The 11,973-nt window shown below is 34.2% G+C and overlaps 1 protein-coding gene across 2 annotated transcripts in view; it reads right to left on the bottom strand.

Moving 5' to 3' along the window:
* LOC135140559 (LIM/homeobox protein Lhx5) overlaps nucleotides 1-11,658 on the bottom strand; it is a 117,348-nt gene extending 105,690 nt beyond the window's left edge. For both annotated transcript variants that reach the window (XM_064071165.1, XM_064071164.1), the window contains exon 1: nucleotides 11,355-11,658. The gene's annotated coding sequence lies outside the window, so the exon portion shown is untranslated. The remainder of the gene's footprint in view (nucleotides 1-11,354) is intronic.
* Between the last annotated feature and the right edge of the window lie 315 nt (nucleotides 11,659-11,973).

The raw sequence follows: 11,973 nt of genomic DNA on the forward strand, positions 1-11,973 counted from the left end.
TAACAGGCTCCAGTTATACCAGAATTTTGAAATTCAACCTTTTCCAATATTTTCAAGATTTCTAGGTCTACCACATTTTTCTCATCCTTTCTAAATTTTTTCAAATTTTCTAAAATTTATAGATCTCAAGAGTCTAAATCTTTGGAATTTTTGGAATCTCTGGAATCTATACAGTCTTCAAGATTTATGAAATAATAATTAGGGTGTTCAAGGCCTTCAGTGCTTTTAGGATTTATAAAAATTAAAGAAAGCATTTTTCCGATCTTTACGATTTTTAGGTCTTTAAGATGTTTGTTTTCTTTAAAGTCTTTGGAATTTTTGAAATCGTTGCTATTTTAAGAGTTCACGCGATTTTTACAAGTTTTATAATCTTTGGCCTTTTGGAATTTCTCTAGAACCTTTAGAAATTTTCAAGGATTCGAAACAGAATTTTAGCTTTTAACTCCTTAGAATCCTCAGAGTCTTTAGACCCTTTAAAGCCTCTCCAATCTAGGGAAATTTTGAACACTTTAGGAGTTTCATAAAGCCTAAAATTTCTGCAATTTGTAGGATCACTAGTACCCCCAGGTTCTTTAAAATTTTTAAGAGTTTGTTGGATCTTTTTTATATTTAAAATATTAGAGCTTTAGTTTATTTAGAATCTTAAGTGTCTTTACAATTCACAGTTTCTAGTATGTGTAATCCGTGAAAGCTTTTATACTTTTTGAATTTTTCAAACCACTTTGGAATCTTTAGAATCACTAGAATCTAGAATCACTAGAATTTCTATAATCTTTAGAGTTTTCAGATTTTCATTATTTTTAGATATTTCAGTGTCTCTAGAAATTAAATATTTTTAGAACTTTAGGATTTTTATCGTCTTTCCAATCTTTAAATATTTGGAATCTGTGAAATCTTCGGAATTTTTGAAATCCCTTAAACCCTTTAGAGTTTTTAAATTGCCGGCTTCTCTAGCTTTTTTTAATTTTTTGAAATTCCTGAAATCCTTCCTTCCGTGTAATTAAAAAATATATTTATTGGTGTAACTGAGAAGCTAAATTATTAAGAACAATTTTGTTGTTATTTAAAAACTAGAGATTCATTATTACAACAAATATTATCGAACTTCGCTGAGATTCTTTCTTTATCACTTTTTCAATTTTTAATTTTTCGTTTCGTTAATTCTTCTTTTTCATTTTTCAATTTTTGAATAAAAAAAATGGAAAAATTGCAAAGCTGTAAAATTAAAAAATCGAAAATGAAGTAACGAAAAATATGAAACGAAAACAATGAAAAATCTAAAAATTGGAAATCAACAACTTGAAAAATTGAATAAAAGAAAAATGAAAAATTGGAAGATTAAAAATTGAGAAAGCTAAAAACAGAACAAGAGCAAAATCGAAAAAGCGAAATATGCATTCTAGCATAGAAATATTGAAAATTAGAAAATTGAAAAATTTAAAAACTGGAAATTGGAGAAACTGAAAAATTAAAGATTTGAAAATTTGAAAAATTGAAAAATTGAACCCAAACAACTTCGCTTAATCCCTTTTTTGAATAATTAAGAGTTAAATTACATACAAAGAACGTTTAGAATGCGAGCGCAGCGAGCACGTTCAGGTGTAATTAAAAAAATGTTTTTATTGGCGTCCCTGAGAAGCTAAATTATTAAAACAATTTTGTTGTTATTTAAAAAAAGCGAGTTTGAAGATTATTGGTGATCACCAAAGTCTGATACTTTCTGCTGCGCTCGCATTCTAGAGGTTTTACTGTAATAAATCTAAAAATTTATTATTATAATAAAATTGAGACAGCTTTGTTAACATTCTTTCTGGACACTCTCTATGAGAATAAAGCCGAAACAAAACAAGATTAAAATGCGAGCGCAGCGAGCACGTTCAGGTGTAATTTAAAAAATATATTTATTGGTGTAACTGAGAAGCTAAATTTAAGAACAATTTTGTTGTTATTTAAAAACTAGAGATTCATTATTACGACAAATATTAGGTATAGAACTTCGCTGAGATTCTTTCTTTATCACCTCTAAGAGACTAAAATTCAAAAAAAACTTAGAATACGAGCGCAGCGAGCGTGTGCTGATATTATTAAAAATAATTCACTTCTGTCCCTGAGAAGCTAAATTAAAAAAAAAATGTGCCGTCTGCAAAAAAATGAATATTATAAAAAAGTTGTGATTACTAAAGTTGGGTAAACCTGAACGGGCTCGCTGCGCTCGTATTCTACGGATGTATTTTCAAAATCTATAAAGATTTTGTTCGATATTATAATTAAACCCAAACAACTTCGCTTAATCCCTTTTTTGAATAATTCTGAGTTAAATTACATACAAAGAACGTTTAGAATGCGAGCGCAGCGAGCACGTTCAGGTGTAATTAAAAAAATATTTTTATTGGCGTCCCTGAGAAGCTAAATTATTAAAACAATTTTGTTGTTATTTAAAAAATGCGAGTTTGAAGATTGTTGGTAATCACCAAAGTCTGATACTTCTCAAACGTGCTCGCTGCGCTCGCATTCTAGAGGTTTTACTGTAATAAATCTAAAAATTTATTATTATAATAAAATTGAGACAACTTTGTTAACATTGTTTCTGGACACTTTCTGTGAGAATAAAACTGTACGAAAACAAGATTAAAATGCGAGCGCAGCGAGCACGTTCAGGTGTAATTTAAAAAATTATTAATTGTTGTACGTGAGAAGCTAAATTATTAAGAAAAATTTTCTTGTTATTTAAAATCTATGAGTTTAAAGATTGGTTGTGATCATCAAAGTTTGTAGGACTGGAAGTTCCTGAACGTGCTCGCTCCACTCGCATTCTAAAGGTTTTTTTGCAGTAATAAATCTAGAGATTCATTATTACGACAAATGGTAGAGAGCTTCGCTGAAATTCTTTCTTTATCACCTCTATGAGACTAAAATTGGAAAAAATGTAAAATGCGAGTGCAGCGAGCGTGTGCGGGTATTATTAAAAATAATTCACTGCTGTCCCTGAGAGGCTAAATTATAAAAAAACATGTATTTGTCGTCTAGAAAAAATTGAATATCTACCAATTAAAAAAAAGTTGTGATTAGTATGATTATAATTAAACCCAAACAACTTCGATTAAACTCTTTCTTGAGTAATTATTCTGAGGCTAAATTGTAAATAAAGAACGTTTAGAATGCGAGCGCAGCGAGCACGTTCAGGTGCAATTAAAAAAATTATTTATTGGTGTCCCTGAGAAGCTAAATTATTAAAACAATTTTGTTGTTATCTAAAATTTTAGTTTAAAGATTGGTTGTGATTACTAAAATCTGAGACACTGAAAAGTCCTAAAACTGCTCGCTGCGCTCGCCCTTTAGAAGTTGATTTTTCTCGAGTAATTAATCTTCACATTCAGACCTCTTAAATTATTTAAGTTCATTCGCAGAGGTTTTTATTACACTAAATTAATTGAAAAAGAGATTCTTTCTTTATCACGTCTGAGACTAAAATTGAAAAAAAGCCTGAATGCGAGCGAAGCGAGCGTGTGCCAGTATTATTAAAAATAATTCACTGCTGTCCTGGAGAAGCTAAATTACAAAAAAAAAATGCATTTGTCGTCTACAAAAAATTTAATATTAAAAAAAAGTTAAAAAACTAAAGTTGGGTAAACCTAAACGGGCTCGCTGCGCTCGTATTCTAAGAATGTGTTTTCAAAATGTATGACTAGAGATTTTATTGTTTTAATTAAACCCAAACAACTTCGATTAAACCCTTTCTTGAGTAATTATTCTGAGGCTAAATTATAAATAAAGAACGTTTAGAATGCGAGCGCAGCGAGCACGTTCAGTTGTAATTAAAAAAATTATTTATTGGTGTCCCTGAGAAGCTAAATTATTAGAACAATTTTGTTGTTATCTAAAATTTTAGTTTAAAGATTGGTTGTGATTACTAATATCTGAGACACTAAAAAGTCCTAAAACTGCTCGCTGCGCTCGCCCTTTAGAAGTTGATTTTTCTCGAGTAATTAATCTTCACATTCAGACCTCTTAAATTATTATAATAAAAATTAAGTTCATTCGCAGAGGTTTTTATTACACTAAATTAATTGAAAAAGAGATTCTTTCTTTATCACGTCTGAGACTAAAATTGAAAAAAAGCCTGAATGCGAGCGAAGCGAGCGTGTGCCAGTATTATTAAAAATAATTCACTGCTGTCCTGGAGAAGCTAAATTACAAAAAAAAAATGCATTTGTCGTCTACAAAAAATTGAATATTAAAAAAAAGTTAAAAAACTAAAGTTGGGTAAACCTAAACGGGCTCGCTGCGCTCGTATTCTAAGAATGTGTTTTCAAAATCTATGTCTAGAGATTTTATTGTTTTAATTAAACCCAAACAACTTCGATTAAACCCTTTCTTGAGTAATTATTCTGAGACTAAATTACAAATAGAGAACGTTTAGAACGCGAGCGCAGCGAGCACGTTCAGGTGTAATTGAAAAAATTATTTATTGGTGTCCCTGAGAAGCTAAATTATTAATACAATTTTGTTGGTATCTAAAATTTTAGTTTAAATATTGGTTGTGATTACTAAAATCTGAGACACTGAAAAGTCCTAAAACTGCTCGCTGCGCTCGCCCTTTAGAAATTGATTTTTCTGCAGTAATTAATCTTCACATTCAGACCTCTTAAATTATTATAATAAAAATTAAGTTCATTCGCAGAGGTTTTTATTACACTAAATTAATTGAAAAAGAGATTCTTTCTTTATCACGTCTGAGACTAAAATTGAAAAAAGCCTGAATGCGAGCGAAGCGAGCGTGTGCCAGTATTATTAAAAATAATTCACTGCTGTCCTGGAGAAGCTAAATTACAAAAAAAAAATGCATTTGTCGACTACAAAAAATTGAATATTAAAAAAAAGTTAAAAAACTAAAGTTGGGTAAACCTAAACGGGCTCGCTGCGCTCGTATTCTAAGAATGTGTTTTCAAAATCTATGTCTAGAGATTTTATTGTTTTAATTAAACCCAAACAACTTCGATTAAACCCTTTCTTGAGTAATTATTCTGAGACTAAATTACAAATAGAGAACGTTTAGAACGCGAGCGCAGCGAGCACGTTCAGGTGTAATTGAAAAAATTATTTATTGGTGTCCCTGAGAAGCTAAATTATTAGAACAATTTTGTTGTTATCTAAAATTTTAGTTTAAAGATTGGTTGTGATTACTAATATCTGAGACACTAAAAAGTCCTAAAACTGCTCGCTGCGCTCGCCCTTTAGAAGTTGATTTTTCTCGAGTAATTAATCTTCACATTCAGACCTCTTAAATTATTATAATAAAAATTAAGTTCATTCGCAGAGGTTTTTATTACACTAAATTAATTGAAAAAGAGATTCTTTCTTTATCACGTCTGAGACTAAAATTGAAAAAAAGCCTGAATGCGAGCGAAGCGAGCGTGTGCCAGTATTATTAAAAATAATTCACTGCTGTCCTGGAGAAGCTAAATTACAAAAAAAAAATGCATTTGTCGTCTACAAAAAATTGAATATTAAAAAAAAGTTAAAAAACTAAAGTTGGGTAAACCTAAACGGGCTCGCTGCGCTCGTATTCTAAGAATGTGTTTTCAAAATCTATGTCTAGAGATTTTATTGTTTTAATTAAACCCAAACAACTTCGATTAAACCCTTTCTTGAGTAATTATTCTGAGACTAAATTACAAATAGAGAACGTTTAGAACGCGAGCGCAGCGAGCACGTTCAGGTGTAATTGAAAAAATTATTTATTGGTGTCCCTGAGAAGCTAAATTATTAATACAATTTTGTTGGTATCTAAAATTTTAGTTTAAATATTGGTTGTGATTACTAAAATCTGAGACACTGAAAAGTCCTAAAACTGCTCGCTGCGCTCGCCCTTTAGAAATTGATTTTTCTGCAGTAATTAATCTTCACATTCAGACCTCTTAAATTATTATAATAAAAATTAAGTTCATTCGCAGAGGTTTTTATTACACTAAATTAATTGAAAAAGAGATTCTTTCTTTATCACGTCTGAGACTAAAATTGAAAAAAAGCCTGAATGCGAGCGAAACGAGCGTGTGCCAGTATTATTAAAAATAATTCACTGCTGTCCTGGAGAAGCTAAATTACAAAAAAAATGCATTTGTGCCAGTATTATTAAAAATAATTCACTGCTGTCCTGGAGAAGCTAAATTACAAAAAAAATGCATTTGTCGTCTACAAAAAATTGAATATTAAAAAAAAGTTAAAAAACTAAAGTTGGGTAAAACTAAACAGGCTCGCTACGCTCGTATTCTAAGAATGTGTTTTCAAAATCTATGTCTAGAGATTTTATTGTTTTAATTAAACCCAAACAACTTCGATTAAACCCTTTCTTGAGTAATTATTCTGAGGCTAAATTGTAAATAAAGAACGTTTAGAATGCGAGCGCAGCGAGCACGTTCAGGTGTAATTAAAAAAATTATTTATTGGTGTCCCTGAGAAGCTAAATTATTAAAACAATTTTGTTGTTATCTAAAATTTTAGTTTAAATATTGATTGTGATTACTAAAATCTAAGACACTAAAAAGTCTTAAAACTGCTCGCTGCGCTCGCCCTTTAGAAGTTGATTCTTCTGGAGTAATTAATCTTCACATTCAGACCTCTTAAATTATTATAATAAAAACTAAGTTCATTCGCAGAGGTTTTTATTACACTAAATTAATTGAAAAAAGGTATATATTCACAATGCGAGTGCAGCGAGCACATTTAGGTATAATGCAAAATTGGTCGTCGGTCGTTCAGGATTTTTCACTCCTAGAGAAACTAGTTATTACAAATGACCTTTAAACTTACGTATTTAAATAACAACAAAATTGTTTAAATAATTTAGCTTCTCAGGGACGCCAATGATTGATTTTTTAAATTACACCTGAACGTGCTCGCTGCGCTCGCATTCTAGACGGTTTTTTTAAATAATAAGTCTCGAGATTTATTAGATTGAGACAGAATTGAAATTCTTCCTTTAACACTTCTATGAGAATAAAGTTAAAAAAACGTTTAAAATGCGAGCGCAGCGAGCACGTTCAGGTGTAATTTAAAAAATATATTTATTGGTGTCCCGGAGAAGGTAAATTATTAAAACAATTTTGTTGTTATTTAAAAAATGTGGGTTTAAAGACACCAAAGTCTGTAGAACTGAAACTTTCTGAATGTGCTCGCTGCACTCGCATTTTAAAGGTTTATTTTACTACAGTAATAAGAGGTTTATTATTATAGAAGAAAACTGAGACAACTTTGCTGACAGTCGTTCTTGCACATTACTACGACAATAAAGTCGGAAAAAAAAGATAAAAATCCGAGCGCAGCGAGCATGTTCGGATGTACATATTTCAATTATCATACTTAAGATATAAATTAATTTTAAAGGTGTATCTGAGAAGCTAAATTATTGAGAAAAATTCTTCACAGGGAGATCTTGAGAAATATTACAATAAAAATTAGGTAAGTAGATTTGTTCGTTGGGAAATGTTTTTATGACACTAAATTAATTAAAAAATATATATAGGGTAAGTGTGTACAAGAGTGCGAATATGTATAAGAGTACGCACTCATGATTTCTGCTTATTAGTGCCATCTGGGTAAGATGAAGTTATACCAATCAGAATTTAATGCTAAACCTGAGATAAAGGTGCAAAAGTGACCTGAATATAGTTTATAGTTTGGTCGTTCTGACGATTTTATGTTCACACGTTGTGTGGATGTAATTTTTACCGCTCATAGTTTTAGTTTTTTGTAAGGTACGTACCAGTTCTTTTATTTTACAGTAATAATTTTCATTAGTTGTAACTTTTAAGGTCTCGTTATACACTAACACTTTTATACTTTCTATCCATCAAAAGCTTTTAACTTTGAAAACATTAGGTTATGTACAAATGTACAAGAGTGCGCAGCGAGGTATTGTATAAGAGTGCGCATTGCTTGCAATACGTAGTCTAATAGTCTTGGAGATACATATCATACGATAATGAATTATTTAACTATACTACTTTGTACTGCTTCCGAAGTTGTGTGGTGGTGGTTATGGTGATTTTTTTTTATTTTTACTTCCTGAGCGTGTTGTAATCGAGTCCGTCGACCGACTCTCTATTTTTACGTTTTCTCGACTTTTCAAGACCCCTAGAGTACGAAGAAATAGGTCTCCCGTTTTATGTGTAGTCTGTAGTCACTTATTCCCATTTATTTTCACCTTAGAAACAAATATTTTTTTATAAAATGTAATGCGCACTCATAAGTATTCAAATGCGCACTCTTGTGCAATGAACTGTCTAAGAGTGCGCATTTACACATCTTGACAAAAATTGAAATTACTCTTAAAATATAGTGGTCTTGAGACGTACAATTAAATATATCTGATCTCTAAACATGTATATAACGAACCCATATCATAAAATTTGTCTATCCAAAAAAATTAAAAAGTTATTGACACTTTTACACTAAGTGCGTACTCTTGTACACATTTACCCTATTCAGAATGCGAGTGCAGCGAGCACATTCAGGTGTAATTCAAAAAAATACTTATTGGTGTCCTTAAGAAGGTAAATTATTAAGAATAATTAATTAAATTTTAAGTAGTACCAAAATCTAGAGAATATTATTAGGTATAAAAAAAACCTAGACAGTTTGGCTGAGATTCTTTCTTATAATTATTTCATCAGGATATCTTCTTAGGAAAATAATCCTCATTATACAGGAATAATATAGTCAAATAGCTATACAGGGTTTTAATTTAATTTAAATCAATTTGTGAACAACCTTTTAGTTCTTTTTTTGATAAAAGCTATTACAGCTTTAATGAATTTCTAGAAGATAAGCTCATCGAATAGTGAGAAATAGATAAGTATTTGATTTGGTCTCAAGATAGTTATAATATTTTCAGGAAAATGTGGTGAGCCGTTCTTGATTTGATCAATAGAATAGACTAGCCCATTCATTAAATTTTTTCAGTCACCCTGTAGAAGTAATAAAAAAAGCAATGAATATTTTGGTAAAAGAATAAAGTCAAAATATTTTGCTTGTTTTAAATAATAGGCAAAAATTTGAGATAAAATTTTAATTAATGATTAATTGTTTCTGATAACCTAAAACATTTCAATATTTCAAAAGATTTGGTTTCGCACTTTACAATTTCAAAATTAAATGGAAAATATTGTTATATACTTTTGATTGAAATAAATGCTATTAAGAAAACGCAACACCAAGTTGAGAATTAAAATATGGCGAGACGAAAAATTAATCAGGTTTTAGGGGGTCGTAAACGGATAAATTTCGACAAGCGATTTATCCTTAGTCCGATAACCTTCAATTTTGAAATTCCAGACACAAACTTTATTATAAACATTTTGAAATGGAAAAAACCAAAACTGTCACAACTGAAGACTACGTTTTTGAAGGCACAGCAAAGTCCAAATTAATTTTTTTCCGACTTTCTTCTCCAAGAGGTTATTATTAACGAAGAAAACCAAGCATCAAATTTGTATACCTATCTAACTTAATAACATATGCTAGTCAAAACAGTTAGCGCTAATCTCTAATTACTTGTTAAATAATTAACCCAATGAATAAATTTGCTTAGAATATTAAATAATGAACGTATCTGCTATTACACTCGATTTACATATCAGAGAAAATGCGACCAGCGATATTTTTTCAAACCCATTAAACCCAAACCACTCCGAATCCAAAAAGACGCATTTTCCCCGCACGCCAGACGCCGCCTTTCTTACAAATTTCTTCACGCTTTTTGTGCTTTTTTACCGCCTCCGACTTTTTCGTCCTCCGACCGCGATCACAACGCTGCAACTTTCGTACCATATTTTCTCGGCAAATCAAGCGTGGCTATGACTTTCTCGACACAAGCTGGAAATACCAGCGATCGAAGGTGGCCGGGACTGAAACGTCAAACAATCCGACGGGCTGGGCGGAATTTCTGCGCCCCCTGTATAGCACACCTAATCACAATTTCCAAGTTTCGGGTTCACTAGTTCGCGACTATTTTTTGCGACCACGCTGTAGGTGAACGGGGAAAATTAAAAACGCTTTTTTCCAAAGAAAAACATGTGCAGGTGCGCCTACTTGTAATTAATTTCAACATTGACACGAAACGAATTAGGAACGTGCGGTCTTGTGTTTTTTTACCATTAATTCTGTGTTTTTACGAAGATCAAACGGAAGCGATTTTGGGAACATGTGTCTGGTGGTGTTTGTGTGGTGGTTTAGATCAATCAAATTAATTGCGATTGGGAACACACGGGAAAAATTAGGCATCCTTCTATTTTTAAATTGTCCGATTTCTCCACACCGCAACTTGTGTCATCGCTGTGACAAAATCCGCCTGAGGATGACCGCGTCCACTTACGAAACGTCTTCATCGTAAATTACCCAGATTCTCACAATTTCAACACCCATTCAGCCTCTCCGCCGGAGAAAATATAGCGTTTGTTTACACAACCGTATGGTACTTTATAATCGCGCGACACCCGACTCGAATCGAGTCCCGTCCAATAATTACGATATCTCTTAATCTAATGAGGATCAATTTATGCGCGCGTATTATTGTTATTACTGTTATTATCGCGTGGTGGCTTCGTCTAGGGGCGGAGAGGGGTCCGACCACGACGAATTGTCGAAAATTCCGGCGATTTTGCGGTGCGGCGGGCGACCGCAGGCCGCGGTACCCAAAGGTACTACCTGGAAGTCGCCCCATCCGGACGCAACTCGGTGCATGGATTCTGCGAGCCGCGCTCGTGACGGTTCTGGCGACGTTTCGCGCTAAATCAACAAGCATCCTCAGTTGTGGCTAAATTTACATGGAAATGGTGTGCCGCCGCGCGATGTTTTATTCAAATTACGATCGTGTACGTAACGTTAGTTCATGTATCGAGGTTAGGCGGTGGGCGGCGGATCAAAGTTGCGTTTTTGCTTGAAAAAGCTGGCAGTCGAACGCAAAAATGACATTTCCCAACAGTAAAACCTTATCGGTGAGTGATTAATTCCCGTGGCCGCCTCCGTTTCCACGGCTGTAAAGTTTATATTGTGAGTACCGCGATAAGGGCGAATCTGGTTTACGACGGCGCGGAGGTCTCGGTGATATTGACACCGATAGGACGGAAAAAAGCGATTTTTCATGACCTACGATTCGTCACACTTTTAACTTTGGGTTTAGTCAAGCGATCAAGGCGGCGACGGTCGAGGGATTCTGAGGACGGCCGTCGAAACGTTGCCGACGGACCGGCGAAAAAATCCGCGCACCAAAAAGTCGGCTCGGTCGAGCGCGACGGATCCAACGAGTACCGAAAACAGTACCGCGAGTGCAGGGCCGGAGTCGGGGCCGCACTGACCTATATTGTGGGCTGAGTGCTGGATGTAGCTGGAACTGGGCCCGATGGGCACATGGGCCAGGCCGGCCCTCAGCGTAAGGGCCCCGACAGAGGTGCAAGCGGGCCCTCCTTCAAGGTAGGCCGCCAGATTGACTCGTTGCACAACACCCACTTAAAAAACACTCGCTACGTTCCTGGACACTTGCGGCACTACGGAGACCGAAAAGCAAAAACAAAAAAAAAGTTAATATGGTACCCGGGGACGAAGGACGTGCGATGCGACCTTAACGATACGAAACAAGCGACTGACGGGCGATTCTCGGCTGTCAGCATCCCTCCTTTGCATCGATCCGTCCCCTCTCCGACTCGCCGGCCAATCGCGGCGCCGCGGCACGCCCATATTTAGACTCCGCCCACGGCAGGTAGCCATCAGCTCGCGATCTTATCGCGCGGACCGGACCGCCGCCCTTATGTCCCCCGACATAAGGCTCACGGCCTTTTTCCCGTCTTGCGCTACTGTTTTGCATCTTTTCATATTAGTTTCACCTCGAGGTGATGTGTAAAACGAAATGCGTTCGGTGCGGTTGTAAATCGTGTTTATGACTACTGGAGAGTATGGGAAATTTGTTTTTGTGGGCTG

This window comes from Zophobas morio, unplaced genomic scaffold (genome assembly GCF_036711695.1).
Source record: "Zophobas morio isolate AGI-343-1 ecotype UQ-CSIRO unplaced genomic scaffold, CSIRO_AGI_Zmor_V1 ptg000040l, whole genome shotgun sequence".
NCBI lineage: Eukaryota > Metazoa > Arthropoda > Insecta > Coleoptera > Tenebrionidae > Zophobas > Zophobas morio.